Genomic DNA, 19,570 nt, shown 5'->3' with positions numbered 1-19,570 from the left:
GGCACCTTCGGCGGCCGAATCCCCCAAACAGAGCCGAACATGCAAAACTCGCGGGGGCAAGCTGTGATAGCCTAAGCCTCCATGTAAGAGGTTCGGCGGCCGAATGAACCTTCGGCTGCCGAACCTGATTTCATCCAGAACTCAGCTTCAACGGCAAACCATCTTCTCCTTCCCTTCACCCACTCAAACCATAGATACTCCAACTCCTCAACACACATATACTCACGTATATGATCACAGGGGTCCAAAACTATCGAATAACCCCAAACAACAAATCAAACATAACACAGAAACATGCATAACTCATCAAAACCACTACTTCTCACTTAAACATGCATCTCTCTCCCTTAACTTCCATCCATAAAACCTTCAGAAAACACATAAACAGGTTCACGAGCATTACTTACCTCCTGTAACAAGAAGCTGAACACTCGGAACTAAGGAAAACGGATCAACTCTCCTCAAACTCTCAAACTCGCACAAACTTAGCTTTTTGCTTCCAAACATTCAAAACCTTGTGACCTAGCAAAACACTCTGCATGAGCTGCTCAAACTCAGCAAATAAACCAGGGGAGACGTGGCCAAGCTTCTGGCAACAAATTGGACATAACACCTGTCCAAAATGCTGACTAAGGATGCCCAACAGCTGGCTGGCCAACTCAGTTTCGGCTGCCCAATCGCATGCAAAACCATGCAACATTCGGGGGCCGAACTTACCTTCGGAAGCCGAACATTGGGCACTTTCGGCGGCCGAACTTATCTTCGGCGGCCGAACTTGGCTCCTCTGCCTTGGTTCATTTCAACTCAAAACTTGGTTCCATTTACCTGTAACACAATAAACCACACAACATTCGTGAGAAACTCATATCTCCTACCCTCTCGAGGATTCCGACATCCCGGAGTCCACCGGACGACAAGAATTCCGATGCCGGACTCTAGCCGGGTATTACATTCTCCACTCCTTAAGAACATTCGTCCTCGAAGGTTCCTAAAACAACAAAAACAAAACACAAGGAGGAAACTAACCTCAAAACAGATGTGGATACTGCTGGAGCATAGACTCCCGCGTCTCCCAGGTGCACTCGTCGAGATTATGGTGGTTCCATAGAACTTTCACCATCGGAATCTCCTTGTTCCTTAGCTGTCTGATCTGCGTGTCCAGAATCCGCACTGGCTGCTCTATATAGGTGAGATCCGTATGAATCTCCACCTCAGGCTCACTCAGAACCTGATTCGGATCTGACACAAACTGTCGTAGCATAGAAACATGAAATACCGGGTGAATTCTCTCCATAGAAGCAGGTAAATCCAGCTTATACGACACATTTCCGATCCTCTGCAACACCTCAAAGGGTCCAATGTACCGTGGAGCTAATTTACCTTTCTTTCCAAAACGAACCACTCCTTTTATTGGAGACACTTTCAGCAATACCCAATTACCCTCTTGAAACTCTAACTGCTTTCTGCGAACGTCTGCATAACTTTTCTGTCGACTCTGAGCTGTTCTGATTCTTTCTCTGATCATGGGCACCATTCTACTGGTAAGTTCTACTAATTCTGGCCCTGCAAGAGCCTTCTCTCCTACCTCTTCCCAGCAAACAGGGGATCTGCACTTCCTCCCATACAACGCTTTATAAGGAGCCATCCTGATGCTCGCATGATGGCTGTTATTGTAGGCAAACTCCACCAAAGGTAGATGCTGCCTCCAAGAACCGCCAAAGTCTAACACACATAATCGAAGCATATCCTCTATGGTCTGGATGGTCCGTTCTGACTGTCCATCAGTCTGTGGGTGGAAAGCAGTACTAAAATCCAATCTCGTGCCCATCGCACTTTGCAGACTCCGCCAAAAGCGGGAGGTAAACTGAGGTCCTCTGTCTGAAACTATAGACACTGGAACTCCATGTAATCTCACTATCTCATCCAGATAGACCTGTGCCAACTTATCCACAGAATAGTTACTCCGTACTGGAAGAAAATGAGCAGATTTCGTGAGTCTGTCCACAATCACCCATATCGAGTCTATCCTGTTGGACGCTACTGGTAAACCCACTACAAAATCCATGGCTATGTTCTCCCATTTCCACTCTGGAATCGGTAATGGGTTAAGCATTCCGGCTGGTTTCTGATGCTCTACTTTCACCCTCTGACAAACCTCACAGGCTGTCACGAACTGCGCCACTTCTTTCTTCATGGCTGGCCACCAATAGACCCTTTTCAGATCCTGATACATCTTGGTGGCTCCTGGGTGAACACTATACCTCGCATTATGAGCTTCCCTCATAATGTCTTCCTTCACACTGCCCCTAGCTGGTACACAAAGTCGACTCCCAGAGCGAAGGATCCCTTTGCTGTCAAATCTGAACTCTACACTATTGCCTGACTGAACAGTCCTGGCAATTTTCATCAATTCAGGGTCCTCATGCTGTCTCTGAGCTATCTGCTCCAGAAACACAGGTGTCACTCTCATCTGTGCTATCAACACACCTGTACCAGACAACTCGAGCTGTAATCCTTCATCAAGGAGCTTATAAAGCTCCATCACAACTGATCTCCGCTCTGCTGCTATATGGGATAAACTGCCTAGTGACTTCCGGCTTAGGGCGTCTGCGACAACATTCGCCTTACCCGGATGATACTGGATTTTACAATCATAATCATTGAGCAATTCGACCCACCTTCTTTGCCGCAAATTCAGCTCTTTCTGACTTAAGATGTACTGTAAACTCTTGTGATCGGTGAAGATCTCGCATTTAACCCCGTAGAGGTAATGCCGCCACATCTTAAGTGCAAAGATAACTGCTGCCATCTCTAGGTCATGGGTAGGGTAATTCAACTCGTGCTTCTTCAACTGCCTAGAAGCATAAGCTATTACTCTATCACACTGCATCAATACACAACCCAATCCCACTCGAGATGCATCACAGAACACTGTGAACTCTTCATTACTGACAGGCAGAGCTAACACTGGTGCTGTTGTCAATCTCCTCTTGAGCTCCTCAAAGCTCTCTTCACACTGGTCTGACCAGATAAATTTCTAGTTCTTCTGAGTCAATTTGGTCATAGGAGCTGCTATCTTTGAGAAGTTCTGCACGAACCTCCTGTAGTAACCTGCCAGTCCCAGAAAGCTTTTAATCTCAGTCACTGTCGTGGGTCTGGGCCAGTTAGCTACAGCCTCTATCTTCTTGGGGTCTACCTTAATACCCTCTGCTGATACCACATGTCCCAAGAAGGCAATGCTCCGTAACCAAAACTCACACTTCGAGAACTTGGCATATAAACCATGCTCTCTCAGTGTCTGCAAAACGATCCTCAGATGCTGGGCATGCTCCTCTGCATCTCTGGAATACACTAAGATATCATCGATAAACACAATGACAAAGTGATCCAGAAACTCACTGAATACCCTGTTCATGAGATCCATAAATGCTGCAGGCGTTAGTCAACCCGAACGGCATCACTAAGAACTCATAATGCCCATATCTGGTCCGGAACGCTGTCTTAGGCACATCTGCCTCTCTGACTCTCAACTGATGATACCCAGATCTCAGATCTATTTTCGAAAAACAACCTGCTCCAGCTAGCTGGTCAAATAGATCATCAATCCGAGGTAAGGGATACCTATTCTTGATAGTGACCTTGTTCAACTGTCTGTAGTCGATACAAAGTCTGAGGGATCCATCCTTCTTTCTGACAAAGAGCACTGGAGCACCCCAAGGTGAGGTACTAGGGCGGATGAAACCCTTATCTACCAAGTCCTGCAACTGTTCTTTCAACTCTTTTAACTCTGCTGGCGCCATCCTGTAGGGCGGAATAGAGATAGGTCTGGTACCTGGCAGTAATTCAATTTCAAACCCTATCTCCCTATCAGGTGGTAGTCCTGGCAAATCGTCTGGGAACACATCGAGAAACTCTCGGACTACTGGTACTATGGCTGGTTCCCTCACCTGACTGTCTAGCTCTCTCACATGAGCTAGAAACCCCTGACAACCCCTCCTAAGCAAACGACGAGCCTGAAGGGCTGAAATCATACCTCTGGGTGTACCTCTCCTGTCTCCTCGGAAGACACACTCTGACCCATCCTGGTCTCTAAGACTCACTAGCTTCTCTCGACAGTCCAACGTAGCACTATATGTAGATAACCAATCCATCCCTAGAATGACGTCAAAATCTGTCAAGTCTAGAACCACAAGGTCAGCTGGAAGGTATCTACCCTCGATAAACACTGGACTGAAACGACAGACTGACACTGCCACTGATGGGTCACATCTAGGTCCACTGACCCAGAGAGGATACTCTAACTCAGAACTGATCAAACCCAATCGCTCTATGGCTCTCGAAGCAATAAAGGAATGAGAAGCACCGGGGTCCATCAAAGCATACACATCTGACCACCCAATGATGAGATTACCTGACACCACTGTGTTCGACGTGTTAGCCTCCTCCTGTGTCACTGTGAAAATCCGTGCTGGGGCTACCGAATGTCCACCTCGGGAACCTGCTGCTGAAGTAGAGGCTACCCCTCTCCCTCTACCTCTGCCACTAGTCTGAGGCATGACTGGAGCTGCTGGCCGTACAACTGGCTGTACCACACTGCCTGAACTCATCTGCTGGGATGGTACAAAAGTCATCTGCGGACAATCCCGAGCAATATTCCCTTCCTGTCCACATCGAAAACAAGCTGTAGATCCCAACCGACAAACTCCTCCATGTGGTTTTCCGCATCGTCTGCAGACTGGAGCTGTGCCAGAGCTTGAGCCACTACCTATTCCCAAACCTGACTTGACTTTACTCCAGAACTTACTCTTTGTTCCTTTTGCTCTATCCCATCTTTTACTGCTTGGTGTGGGGGCTTTAGAACCCGAAGCCTGTGTCTTTGACTGTTTCTGAATATTGGCACTAGCTTCCATTTTCTTGGCTGCGTCTACTATGGTATGGAAACTCTCCTTTTCTGCTGGAAGAATCAAGGAAGCATACCTAGGATGCAGTCTCATAGTATATCTCCTTGCTTTCTTCTGATCAGTATCATAGGCTTGACCCACGTACTGAAGCAGATCCAGGAACTTATCTGTGAATTCATCAACACTCATCTCATCTGTCTGTCTCAACTGTTCAAATTCAATTACTTTCATCTCCCTCGAACTGTCAGGAAAAGCCCACCCTGCAAACTCATTGGCGAACTCTCCCCATGACATGCTGTCCATTCTAGGCTCCACATAATTCTTAAACCATTCTCTGGCTTTCTTGCATTTTAATGTGAAACCTGCCATCTCAATGGCTCTCCTATCATCTGCTCCCAATTCACTGGTTATCATCCTCACTGCTCTGAGGTAATCAAATGGATCATCTCCCGTGTTGTATTTAGGAGCATCCAATTTCAAGTACTCCGTCTTTTGGACTTTACCTCCAGATGAGCTAGGTTCATGTCTGTCAACAACAGGGGCTACTGGTTCTGGTGGTAATACTGGTTCATTTGGCTCTAGGTGTGCTGCACTTGGATGGGTAGGGGAAGAGGGATACATAGGATATGGTGGATAGTAAGGATAAGGCATATAAGGCATATAAGGAGGATATGGCACAAAACTCGAGTACTCCGACATACCTCCCATCGGATACTCAGGATAGCCAAAACCTGAGGTCTGACCTCCCTGCGACTCTCCCATACCTTCCTCAAAACTGCCTATACCCATGTTGTCATCTCTAGACTGATCCATCTCCATAGCTTCCCTCCTTTCCTCTGATCTTCCTCCTCTAGCTGTTCCTCTTCTGCTCTCGTCGACAGACCTTCTAGGGTCTATTGACGTACCTTCCCTGCTAGATCTCTGAGACCTTGCCCTTGGCAATGCAGGAGGACGAGCAGCTGGTCTCTCATTCTCTGGTGGGACTCCAATCAATCGAGCTGATCGACGAGTTCCTCGCATCTTTACTCTGGAAACACAACATATAACATACCACTTTAGCACATAACCATCACATCACTGAGCAATCATACACATGCAACACTCATGGCATATCATAGCAGATAGGACTCAAAACCCTATCCTAGTGGACATGATTTCCTATTGTGCTTGACCACTTCTAACCTGTCTGAGCCCAACACTGTCTCTATAGGTCCGATCATGTGAACCTAGGGCTCTGATACCAATCTGTAACGACCCCAAAATGGACCGTCACCGGCGCTAGGATTCAGGTCGGCTTAAGGCCGCCAGAACCCGTAGCAAGCCTGCTATACTCTCTGTGTACCTGTAAACCTCATACATGATCATACATTTTCTGTGAAAATAAAACTCTTTTCTGAACCAAGGCTTAACCTGTGCATGCACTATCTCTGTACTCTGTACTCATGTACTCTGTACTCTGTATCCCTGACTAGAGCGTGCTCTAGATGGGTAACTCATACCTGTTAAGCCTGGTTTTCACATACAGGAAAACATATATACATATACAGATCATGTACAACACATACATCACTAGGTCAAGCAACAACTATTACATCTCGTTAATATTACATGTCCACTCTAAGCTATTACAGATCTCTTTACTTTTCCTGTACTCTGCTGGACTGTCCCTGTACACTGTACACTGAACCTGCAAAACTGGGGTTAAGGGAGTGGGATGAGCTTTATAGCCCAGTGAGTAGAACAGTAAAACATCTCAGTAAAATATGATCTCATGGAATGCACCATATTACAGACAAGCCACATCAAGAGTAAACCTGTCACCACATAGTCCCAGTAACTCTGTGCCAGGGCGTAGAATCGAGCACCTGGTCTTCCTGTCATATATGTATATGTGTATATAACACCTCTGTACTTACCATTGCCAGGGCGTAGTCAAAGGCTCCTGGACTTTGCTATACCTGCCAGGGCGTAGTCAAAGGCTCCTGGACTTCGCTATACCTGCCAGGGCGTAGTCAAAGGCTCCTGGACTTCCTGTCTGAGACTATTGGATCATTCAGCATTCACTCACATCACCAAATAACGATGCAATGCAACATAATCGTGAATACTAATGCAATCAACCTATGGCATAAACATGATGCATGAGATATGCTAAAAGCAGTTTGTGGTTCAATTAAAAGTCATAAGTTTAGTTCCACTCACCTCTGGCTATCTGGACTGACTGACTCTGCAGGCTCTGAACCTCTGGAGCAGTACTCACTGCTGCTCTCTCTGGTTCCTCTGGTCTGTACCTATACAGATGGACTCAAATGAGGGACCAAACAAGCATAAAATAACTCTCTTAAACTCCCCAAGAATCCCCCTAAACTCACTCAACTATCCATGCAAAGCATGCAAAAGAAAGCTGGACAGGACACTTTCGGCGGCAGGTTCGGCGGCCGAATGTCCTCTCTAGAGACGAAACTCAAGCACCTTCGGCGGCACCTTCGGCGGCCGAATCCCCCAAACAGAGCCGAACATGCAAAACTCGCGGGGGCAAGCTGTGACAGCCTAAGCCTCCATGTAAGAGGTTCGGCGGCCGAATGAACCTTCGGCTGCCGAACCTGAGTTCATCCAGAACTCAGCTTCAACGGCAAACCATCTTCTCCTTCCCTTCACCCACTCAAACCATAGATACTCCAACTCCTCAACACACATATACTCACGTATATGATCACAGGGGTCCAAAACTATCGAATAACCCCAAACAACAAATCAAACATAACACAGAAACATGCATAACTCATCAAAACCACTACTTCTCACTTAAACATGCATCTCTCTCCCTTAACTTCCATCCATAAAACCTTCAGAAAACACATAAACAGGTTCACGAGCATTACTTACCTCCTGTAACAAGAAGCTGAACACTCGGAACTAAGGAAAACGGACCAACTCTTCTCAAACTCTCAAACTCGCACAAACTTAGCTTTTTGCTTCCAAACATTCAAAACCTTGTGACCTAGCAAAACACTCTGCATGAGCTGCTCAAACTCAGCAAATAAACCAGGGGAGACGTGGCCAAGCTTCTGGCAACAAATTGGACATAACACCTGTCCAAAATGCTGACTAAGGATGCCCAACAGCTGGCTGGCCAACTCAGTTTCGGCTGCCCAATCGCATGCAAAACCATGCAACATTCAGGGGCCGAACTTACCTTCGGAAGCCGAACATTGGGCACTTTCGGCGGCCGAACTTATCTTCGGCGGCCGAACTTGGCTCCTCTGCCTTGGTTCATTTCAACTCAAAACTTGGTTCCATTTACCTGTAACACAATAAACCACACAACATTCGTGAGAAACTCATATCTCCTACCCTCTCGAGGATTCCGACATCCCGGAGTCCACCGGACGACAAGAATTCCGATGCCGGACTCTAGCCGGGTATTACAAGGCACGTCGGATTACTCCAGCTTTGCCCCATATCCACCCTACATGCCTATATGCCCTATCCTTCCTTTTATCCACCATATCATATGTATCCACCCCCACCTTTTCATCCAAGTTCAGCATCGCCTGAAGCCAGAGAACCAGTACCTCCACCACCACCACCTGAACCAGTAGCCCCTGTTGTTGAAGCACAACCCAGTTCTTCAGGGGGAAGTAAGGTGAAGATGACTGAGTACTTAAAGTTGGATGCTCCTAAATTCAATACGGGAGATGATCCCTTTGAGTATCTCAGTGCAGTGAGAATGATAACAAGTGAGTTGGGAGCAGATGAGAGCAAGGCCATTGAGATGGCAGGGTTCACTTTAAAATGCAAGAAAGCCAGAGAATGGTTTAAGAACTATGTGGACCCCAGAATAGACAGTATGACATGGGAAGAGTTCGCCAACGAATTTGCTGGGTGGGCTTTCCCTGACAGTTCTAAGGAGCTAAAGGTTGTGGAGTTTGAGCAGTTGAGACAGACGGAGGAGATGAGCGTTGATGAGTATACAGATAAGTTCCTGGAATTGTTACCATACGTGGGTCAGGCGTATGATACGGATCAGAAGAAGGCAAAGAGATATGCCACAAGGCTTCATCCCAGGTATTTCTCTTTGATTCTTCATGCGGAGAAGGAGAGTTTCCACTCCATTGTGGATGCTGCTAGAAAGATGGAGGCCAGTGCCATCAGTCAGGGAGTAGTCAAGCAAGCAAAGGCACAGGCTTCTGGTACGGCAAGTGCGAGCAAAAAGAGATGGGATAAATTCAGAGGAAAGAGAGGCAAGTTCTGGAGCAGGATTAAGACGGGTCTGGGCATGAGTAGCGGCTCCAGCTCTGGCACAGATCTTCCAGTTTGTAATAGGTGTGGGAAACCGCACAGAGGAGCTTGTATGTTGGGATCTACAGCCTGCTATAGATGTGGGCAGGAGGGACATTATGCACGGGAATGTCCTCAGGCGACTTTGGTTGCACCATCCCAGCAGATGACCTCAAGTAGTGTTGTACAGTCAGCAGCTTCAATCCGTCCACCAAGCAGTGGCAGAGGTAGAGGAAGAGGGGCAGCCTCTTCATCAGGGATGGGTTCCCAAGGTGCAGGTCCATCAGCTCCAGCACGGATTTTCACCATGACGCAACAGGAGGCAGACACTTCGAACACAGTGGTGTTAGGTAATCTCATCATTGGGTGTTCAGAGGTGTATGCTTTGATGGACCCCGGTGCTTCTCACTCTTTCATTTCTTCTAGAGCCGCAGAGAGATTGGGGTTGATTGTATCCAAGTTAGCGTGTCCTCTTTGGGTTAGTGGACCTAGATGTGACCCATCATTGGCAGAGTCAGTCTGTCAGTTCAGTCCAGTGTTTATAGAGGATAGATGCCTTCCAGCTGACCTTGTGGTTCTAGAGTTGACAGATTTTGATGTCATTCTAGGGATGGATTGGTTATCTACCTATAGTGCTACCTTGCATTGCAGGGACAAGGTAGTGAGTCTCAGAGACCAGAATGGGTCAGAGTGTGTCTTCAGAGGAGACAGGAGAGGGACACCTAGGGGTTTGATATCAGCCCTCCAGGCTCATAGGATGTTGAGGAAGGGTTGTCAGGGGTTCCTAGCTTATGTGAGAGAGCTAGACAGTCAGGTTAGGGAACCATCCTCAGTACCAGTTGTTAGAGACTTCCCAGATGTGTTTCCTGAAGAGCTTCCAGGACTACCACCTGATAGGGAAATAGAGTTCGAGATAGAGTTGATGCCCAGTGCCAGACCGATCTCTATTCCTCCCTACAGGATGGCACCAGCAGAGTTGAGAGAGTTGAAAGAGCAGTTACAGGATTTGGTAGCTAAGGGTTTCATCCGTCCAAGTACCTCACCCTGGGGTGCTCCAGCATTATTTGTCAGAAAGAAGGATGGACCTCTTAGACTTTGTGTCGACTACAGACAGTTGAACAAAGTTACTATAAAAAACAAGTATCCTTTACCCAGGATCGATGATCTATTCGACCAACTGTCAGGAGCAGGTTGTTTTTCGAAGATAGATCTGAGATCCGGATACCACCAGTTAAAGATCAGGGAAGGAGATGTTTCCAAGACTGCTTTCCGAACCAGATATGGGCATTATGAGTTCCTAGTGATGCCGTTCGGGTTGACTAATGCCCCTGCAGCATTCATGGATCTCATGAACAGGGTTTTCCGGGAGTACTTGGATCGTTTTGTGATCGTCTTTATAGATGATATCTTGGTGTACTCCAGGAATACGGAGGAGCATGCCCAGCATCTGAGACTAGTTTTGCAAACCTTGCGAGAGCATGGCTTGTATGCCAAGTTCTCCAAGTGTGAGTTCTGGCTAAGGAGCATTGCCTTTTTGGGACATGTCGTATCAGAGGAAGGAATAGCAGTAGATCCCAAGAAGGTAGAGGCAGTAGCCAATTGGCCTATACCCACAACAGTGACAGAGATCAAGAGTTTTCTGGGTTTGGCAGGCTACTATCGGAGGTTCGTTCAGGACTTTTCGAAGATAGCTGCTCCTATGACTAGACTGACCAGGAAGAATCAGAAGTTCGTATGGTCAGAGGATTGTGATGAGAGTTTTGAAGAGTTAAAGAGACGGTTAACTTCAGCACCGGTGTTAGCTCTGCCGAACAGTGATGATGAGTTCACAGTGTTCTGTGATGCATCCCGAGTGGGATTAGGTTGTGTGTTAATGCAGAATGACAAAGTGATAGCGTATGCTTCTAGACAGCTTAAGAAGCACGAGCTGAACTATCCGACACATGATCTGGAGATGGCCGTTGTTATCTTTGCACTTAAGATGTGGAGGCATTACCTCTATGGGGTAAAGTGTGAGATCTATACGAATCATAAGAGCCTGCAGCACATCTTGAGTCAGAGAGAGTTAAACTTGAGGCAGAGACGATGGGTAGAATTGCTCAGTGATTACGATTGTAAGATCCAATATCATCCGGGTAAGGCTAATGTTGTAGCTGATGCCTTAAGCCGGAAGTCACTTGGCAGTTTATCCCACATTGCAATAGAGAGAAGACCGGTGGTGAAGGACTTTTACAGACTCATGGATGAAGGGCTTCAGTTGCAGTTATCTGGTACAGGTGCTTTGATTGCACAGATGAGAGTTACACCAGTGTTTCTAGAGCAAGTGGCTCTGAAATAGCACGAAGATCCTGAGTTAGTGAAAATTGCCAGGACTGTTAAGTCTGGCAACAGTGCAGCGTTCAGATTTGACAGTGAGGGGATTCTTCGTCATGGTAAGAGATTATGTGTACCAGATGATAGCAGTTTAAAGGAAGACATTATGAGGGAAGCTCATAATGCAAGGTATAGCGTTCACCCTGGAGCCACCAAGATGTATCAAGATCTGAGAAGGGTGTATTGGTGGCCAGCAATGAAGAGGGAAGTGGCACAGTTTGTGTCAGCCTGCGAGACATGTCAAAGGGTGAAGCTAGAACACCAGAAGCCGGCTGGAATGCTTAACCCACTGCCGATTCCAGAGTGGAAATGGGAGAACATAGCTATGGATTTTGTAGTGGGGTTACCGGCGACGTCCAACAGGCTAGACTCCATATGGGTGATTGTGGATAGACTCACTAAATCTGCCCACTTCATTCCAGTCAGGAGTAACTATTCTGTGGACAAGCTAGCGCAGGTGTATGTGAATGAGATAGTCAAGCTGCATGGAGTTCCAGTGTCGATTGTCTCAGATAGAGGACCTCAGTTCACCTCCAGATTTTGGCGGAGTCTGCAAGCTGCTATGGGTACAAGATTGGATTTCAGCACTGCTTTCCATCCACAGACAGACGGTCAGTCAGAGAGGACCATCCAAACCATAGAAGATATGCTGAGAATGTGTGTGTTAGACTTTGGCGGTTCTTGGAGACAGCATCTACCTCTGGTGGAGTTTGCCTACAACAACAGCCATCATGCTAGCATAGGGATGGCCTCTTATGAAGCTTTGTATGGGAGGAAGTGCAGAACACCTGTTTGCTGGGAAGAAGTAGGAGAGAAGGCTCTTGCAAGGCCAGAGTTAGTTGAGATTACCAGCAAGTTAGTGCCTATCATCAGAGAGAGGATCAGAACAGCTGTAAGCAGACAGAAAAGCTATGCAGACATCCGTAGGAAGCAGATAGAATTCCAGGAGGGGGATATGGTGTTGCTAAAGGTGTCTCCGATGAAAGGAGTGGTTCGCTTTGGAAAGAAGGGTAAATTGACTCCACAGTACATAGGTCCCTTTGAGATCTTGCAGAAGATCGGGCCTGTGTCGTATAAGCTGGATTTACCTGCATCGATGGAAAGGATTCACCCGGTATTCCATGTTTCGATGTTGAGAAAGTTTGTGTCAGATCCAGAGAAGGTTCTTAGTGAGCCTGAGGTGGAAGTCTTAAGCGATCTCACCTATGTCGAGCAGCCAGTGCGGATCCTTGACACCCAGATTCGAAAGCTGAGAAACAAGGAGATACCAATGGTGAAAGTCCTGTGGAACCACCATAACCTCGAAGAGTGCACCTGGGAGACACGAGAATCCATGCTCCAACAATATCCATATCTATTCTAAGGTTAGGTTTGCCCCTTATCTATGTGTTTATGTGTTTCGTTGTTTGAGGAACATTCGGGGACGAATGTTCTTAATGGGGGGAGAATGTAATACCCGGTTCGAGTCCGGCCTCGGAATTCCTGTCGTCTGGTGGAATCTCGGGTGTCGGAACCCTCGAGAAGGGTAAGACATATGTTTTCAGGTGTGTTTTACAGAGGTTTTGAATGTTTTTACGTGTGAAAGGAAATGAGTTTTGAAAGAAAAGCAATAAGGGAAAATGCAAAGGTTCGGCCGCCGAAGGTCACTTTCGGCCGCCGAACATTGCATGGTTTCGGATTCACGTTCGGCTGCCGAAGGTGGTCTGGCCAGCCACCTATTTAAGGGCCAAAGGTCGGTGGAAGGAGGATATTTCTCCTCCACTTGCAGCCAGAGGTGAGTTCCAGCCTCTCCCAAGTTGACTTTCATGTTTTCCATGTTTTTCACCAAATCTTTCAAGGGTTTTAAGAGTTGTGGTGTGTTTTGAAGGTTTTGAGCAAAAATAGCAAGTTTGGAAGTTTGGAGTTTTGGAAGAGGTTTTCTTCATATCTCCACGATAGGATCACTCATCCTCAAGTTCTTAAGGAGGTAAGGGTGGATCCTGAACTTCTTTGGTGATTTTTCAAGGTTTTATGAAAGGGTGAGGGGTAGTATGCATGATTAGGTTTAGGTGAGGTTTTTTTGGTGGTCTTTGATGTTCAAGCATGTTTAAGTGTTATGTGCTATGTTTGTTTGGGGTTTTAGGATAGTTTGAGACCCCTTTGTGCATATATATGTGTATGTGCTAGTTGGGAGTAGTTTATATTCATGTTGTAGGTTTTTGGGCAAAGTTTGCATGAAACAGAGCAGGGTTCTGCCCATCGGGCAAAACCAGGTTCGGCCGCCGAAGGAAGGTTCGGCCGCCGAAGGAAGGTTCGGCCGCTGAAGGAAGGTTCGGCCGCCGAAGGAAGGTTCGGCCGCCGAACCCCTTGTGGAGGCAGTTTCGGCTGCCAAAGCTTGCCCCCGAAGCTTGGGACTTTCGTCTCTGGAGGCAAGGTTCGGCCGCCGAAAGTGCCGCCGAAGGTTGAGTTTCGTCTCTGGATGAGACTTTCGGCTGCCGAAGGTGCCGCCGAACATGCATGAGTTTCGTCTCTGGAGAGGGGTTTCGGCCGCCGAACCTGCCGCCGAAAGTGCCCTGTCCAGCTTTCTTTTGCATGTTTTATGTGATTGTTTGGGGATCGTTTAGAGGGTTTTTGGGGAGTTTCTTAGAGATGGTCTTGAGTTAGTTTGGTCCCTCATTTGTGTAGGAACGGACCAGAGGAATCAGGGAAGTCAGCAGTGAGCACGGTTTCAGAACCTGCAGAGTTAGTACAGAGTCAGCCAGAGGTGAGTGAAACTTCTCTTTTCAGACTTAAACTGCTTTGAGCATATATCATGCATCATAATGAGTCTAGTAGGATGATTGCATTAGTTTCACGAATATGATGCATTGCATAATACGATGCGTATGAGGCTGTGGATAGACCAAGGCGACTCCAATAGCCCAAACTCTGTTATAAGACCTGGCCAGGCCAGCCAGCCATCTGTAGGTAAGACCTGATTAGATCAGGCAGCAGAGATAGTAAGACCTGGCTGGGCCAGGCAGGCAGAGTGTAAGACCTGGCCGGGCCAGGCAGACGGAGGTTGTAAGACCTGGCTAGGTCAGGCATCCTTGAGTGGGATTGTTGGTGGTCATGTCTGATCTCTGAGATGATGTGATGTAGTGCATTCCATGAGATCATGTTTTCAACTCATGTTTTATAGTTCTGGTCATTGGGCTTGTATAGCTCATTCCTCTCCCCTATCCCCCAGATTTGCAGGTTCAGAGTCCAGAGGGAGTCCAGCAGGGTTTGGAAGAAGAAAAGTGATGTAATAGCTAGTATGGACATGAAATTGTATAAAGAGATAGTGTACAGTGTATAGACTTGTGCTTGACTTAGAGAGTTGTAATCCCTTGTTGTATATACATGGTCAGTTTCTGTATGTATGTTTCCTTTATTGATGATGTCTATGAGAAAACCAGGCTTAACACTATGAGTTGATAGACCAGATATAGTGTATGCACAGGTTAAGCCCTGGAGGAAAGACAAGTTTTACTGGTTTAACAGAAAATGTATGCTCATGTATGGGATTTCACAGGTACACAGACAGTATAGCAGGCTTACTACGGGTCCCGGCGACCTTAAGTCGATCTGGATCCTAGTGCCGGTAGCAGTTCGGTTTTCGGGCTGTTACAAACTAGGTGTGAAAAGACAATCTGGAGAAAATGCTCTTAAAACTGTCAAAAAGTGCCAAATATGGAAAGTTTCAAATAAGGAAAGTTTCCATATAGGGAAAGTTCTAAATAAGGAAAGAGTCAGATGAGGAAAGCACAGTTGGCAGACTATTTGAAATTCAAACTGCAGATATTCCTTGCCTTTTTTCAGAATGTGAAGCCAAACAAGGAAAGTGCCAAATAAGGAAAGTGTTAAGTAAGGAAAGCGCAGTCAACAGAAGATTTGAAATTCAAATTACAGATCCTTCTTTCCTTATATGAGAAGTCAAATATGGAAGGTAACAGATAAGGAAAGTACAGTCAGCAGATCGTTCAAAATTTGAATCGCAAATCCTTCTTTCCTTGTTTAAAGATATGCAGACACCTTAGCAGATACTCCTATTCAGGAAGCAATATCTCAAGAAACACTTGGCCTTTATTCAGTCCAGATTCATAATTCAAAAGAGACTCCACCTAAATAGGAAATCTGGACAGCTCACACTTCCTATTCAGAAGCATCCGCGCGCCTACCTCTTCTGCAGAGCACCATCCGCGCGCCTTCCTTCATCTTCAAGAGTGCCGCGCGGTCCACCTTCCTTCTGAAGGCCTGGGCGCGCTTCCTTCCTCTATTGGCAGCCTAGAATCACTCTTCCTTCCTTTTCAAGCACAAGGTACGCTCCTTTCCTATTCTGAAGGCCATCTGCGCGCCACCTTCCATCTGAAAGGCTTGATTCTCTCCATCTTCCTCTTCTGCAATAACTTGGGCAGCAAGTTGAGTTTGGGCAGCAACTTGGGCAGCCTCTACACTAATTAGGAAGCAAGGGAGACCTAGGGCAGCATCTAATCCTATTTAAAGAGAGCACAAGGCCAGCCGCATGACTCTTCTTCCTCTCTCCACGTTTTTGCAACACCATCTACGCAAGACTTTCATCCGGCCTCTTCTTCTCTTCTTCTACCTTTCTTTTATTTTTGGTTTTGTTTCAGCCATGAGTGGCTGAAACCTTTTCATTCTAGTTGAAGAATAGGTGAAGCTTTGGTTGTAATTTGATTGAGAGACTTGGACTACATTGTTAATCTTTTGCTTTTCAATATTCATGTAATTTCATGCTTTAAGACATTGTTGCTTTGTTGTTTAGATCAATACTGATTCTTGATTGCAAGGTAGCATATTGTTAGTTTGATAATCTTAAGTCCGTAATTGCTTGAATTGCTCAAACATAAGAACACTTGGTGTAAAAACCAAGGAAATTGTATGATCTAGTGTTGTCACCATGCTTGTGGGTAACTAGAATTGGTTTTCTCCATATCTTAATGCAATTGACAATTGTTAGTAAGCCTAAGGCTTAAGGACGTTCCTTGCAATTTGTTGATTAGTAATTAATTAGAGGACTCTCCCTAATTGGTTAATAATAAAGGAGAAGTATGGTTGTGAGAAGCATCTTCAATCGCCATGACTAATTTATTGAATCAAGCATAAGAACATAAGTGTCAATGATCAATCCCATCAACCAAAGTGAATCTGAATCTTCAACTAGAGTTTTTACCATCATTGTTTTATCCTTAATTTACCATCTGCTTTCTTTTTAATTGCTCTTTTTATTAGTATAATCAAATCAACTTCAAATCCCCCCCCCCTTTTTATTTTAATTGTACTTTTCTTTTAATCCATTTTCTGCTCAATCATTCGGTCTCAACAAGGAAGGTAAATAATTATCAATTCCCTGTGGATACGATCCGTTCACCACTATCTGCAGTATTAATATTGTTGGTAGCTGAATTGATTATTTTTGATCGGCCTCGACAACCGCACTGTCAGAGCCGGGCAAGCTGCGGGGAGGACAATCGCAAGCCTACGAAGAGCTCTATGAGGTCGAATGCTAGCAGGAGGTGTCACGGAGTAAGTGATTCCAACACAAGAATGACACTTCAATCGTGCGGCCTTAGTCCAATCGAGAATTAAGTTTAGCCTTCCTTAAGGTTAGTCTAAGATAAAGAGACTAACAAAGGTGACAAAGAGCGGAAGCTAAATTGGAGAGAGGGTTGAAGGATTCAATATAACAGTGCTGAGAATGATGGAAGGAAGAAGAAACTTGAATTACTCACAGATAATGATTTATAAGAGTATCGACAGTTCTCTGGATTTTCTATTTTGTCTGTACAAATGAATACATTTGGGTATTTATAGATTTATTGGGAGAATTTTCTAGAATGTCCTAGTCTAAGGGAAAAAGACAAATAAAAGATAATTCTAGAAAATTGTGGTTCCTGAAGAAACTTTCCCTTTGGAAGCTGCTTCCACACCCTTCCATCTTCGGTGCTAGACTTCCCCAGCATCTTCTAGAAAATTCAGGCTGGGCGCGATTGTGTTGACTTCATACGCTTCCCGTAGCCAACCCAGTTGAAATTCATGTCTAGTGCCTAGCAGTCTTTCAAGTGTTATAGAACCTCCCTGATGGGATTCCGGGCGTTTTCCAGTCCTAGCGAGCATCAGGGTTTCTCCTGGTCCTGACCATTTCCTGACGGGCTTCCAAGCTTCTCTTTGTCCTGACCAGTCTAGACGGGCTTCCGGGCTTCTTGTCTTATTCAGTCCTGATGAGTGTCTGAGCTACTTCTCCAGTGCGAGCGTCCAAGCATTTTACACGTGGTCTTCTCAGCACTCACTAAGCAGGTCACCCTGCTTGTCTGCCTAGCATCTCGTCCTACCAATGTCAACTTCTTTGGGAGCTCATCCCGCTAGTGTCAAAATGTCTCGCCTTCCTGCAATGGGCCTTCTTCCTTTTACAAAATGTGATAGAGGGTGCTAGCAGGCTGTGCGCACAGATGAAGTTCACGTGGGCTGAAGAAGCCATGAAGGTTCTAGAAGATGTGAGACTTCTCTAGGTGATGAAGGAAGCTGCCAGACATGAGTCCAAGTGCGCGGGTGTAACGACCCGAAAACCGGACCGCTACCGGTGCTAGGATCCAGATCGACTTAAGGTCGCCGGGACCCGTAGCAAGCCTAACATACTTTCTGAATACCTATTAAATCCCATACATGATCAAACATATACATAAAAACTGAAAACTTTTTCTTTCATTCACCAAGCTCAACCTGTGCATGCACATACTCATAAACATAAACCCCACACTAGAGTCCTCCTCAAATACTCTAATAGGGTATCATAACATACATTAAGCTTGGTTTGCGTAAAGACATCATTAAGACATTACATAGATCATGTATAAAGAGGGATTAACCATACATATTAGGGTCAAGCACAACTCTAAACCTTCATAAAGATCATTATATTACATGACTGTTCAATACTTTACATTACAACATTTCTCATGTCCACAACTAACTATTACATACATAACTTTACTCTTGCTGTCCTCCTGGTCTACCCTGCACCTACTGTAACGATCCGAAAATCGGACCGATACCGGCACTAGGATCCAGATCGGCTTAAGGCCGTCGGGACCCGTAGCAAGCCAAATATACTTCCTGTAAACCTGTTTAATCACATACATGATCAACACATACATAAAAATTTGAACTTTTCTTTTCATTCATTCACCAAACTCAACCTGTACATGCACTATACATAGACATAATCATAAACATAATATTAACCCCCTCTTTGGAGTCTCATCAATGTTCCATGAGGTGACATCACATAAATCGAGTTTGGTTTGCATAAACATCATTAAAATCATGCACTCAAAGGGATTAACAACATACTAGGGTCAAGCACAATTCTATCCTCAATAATACCATTACATAACATTAATGTACTAAACATTACATTTTAACATTTATCATGTCCACTTCTAGCTATTACATGACCATGACTTTACTCTAGCTGACTTCCTGGTCTATCCCGTACCTGCAAACCTGGGGGTTAAGGGAGAGGGGTGAGCTACTAGAGCCCAGTGAGCAGAATAATAAAACATCTAAAACATATGCCATTATGAAATGCGTCATATCACAGACAATTCACATCAAGGGTGAACCTGTCACCAAATAGTCCCAGCATCATTTCCGTGCCAGGCCGTAGAATGGGGTCCTGGTCTTCCTGTCATATCATAACATTACTTACCATTGCCCCAGGGCCTCATCTGGCACCTGGTCTTCGCGTTCTATACCGTGCCAGGCCGTAGAATGGGGTCTTGGTCTTTCATACCGTGCCAGGCCATAGAATGGGGTCCTGGTCTTTCCTCAGGGACTAATTGGATCATACAGCATTCACCCACATCCAGAAGAAAGAATGAAGTGCAACATATTCGTGGATTCTAATACAACAACCTATTATATCACATGACATTCGTGATGCATGATTCATGCTAAAACTTTCATTAATTTGAAACATAAGGTTTATTCTACTC

Source organism: Manihot esculenta, chromosome 15 (assembly GCF_001659605.2).
Source record: "Manihot esculenta cultivar AM560-2 chromosome 15, M.esculenta_v8, whole genome shotgun sequence".
Taxonomy (NCBI): domain Eukaryota; kingdom Viridiplantae; phylum Streptophyta; class Magnoliopsida; order Malpighiales; family Euphorbiaceae; genus Manihot; species Manihot esculenta.
Note: the sequence above shows the minus strand (reverse complement) of the source record.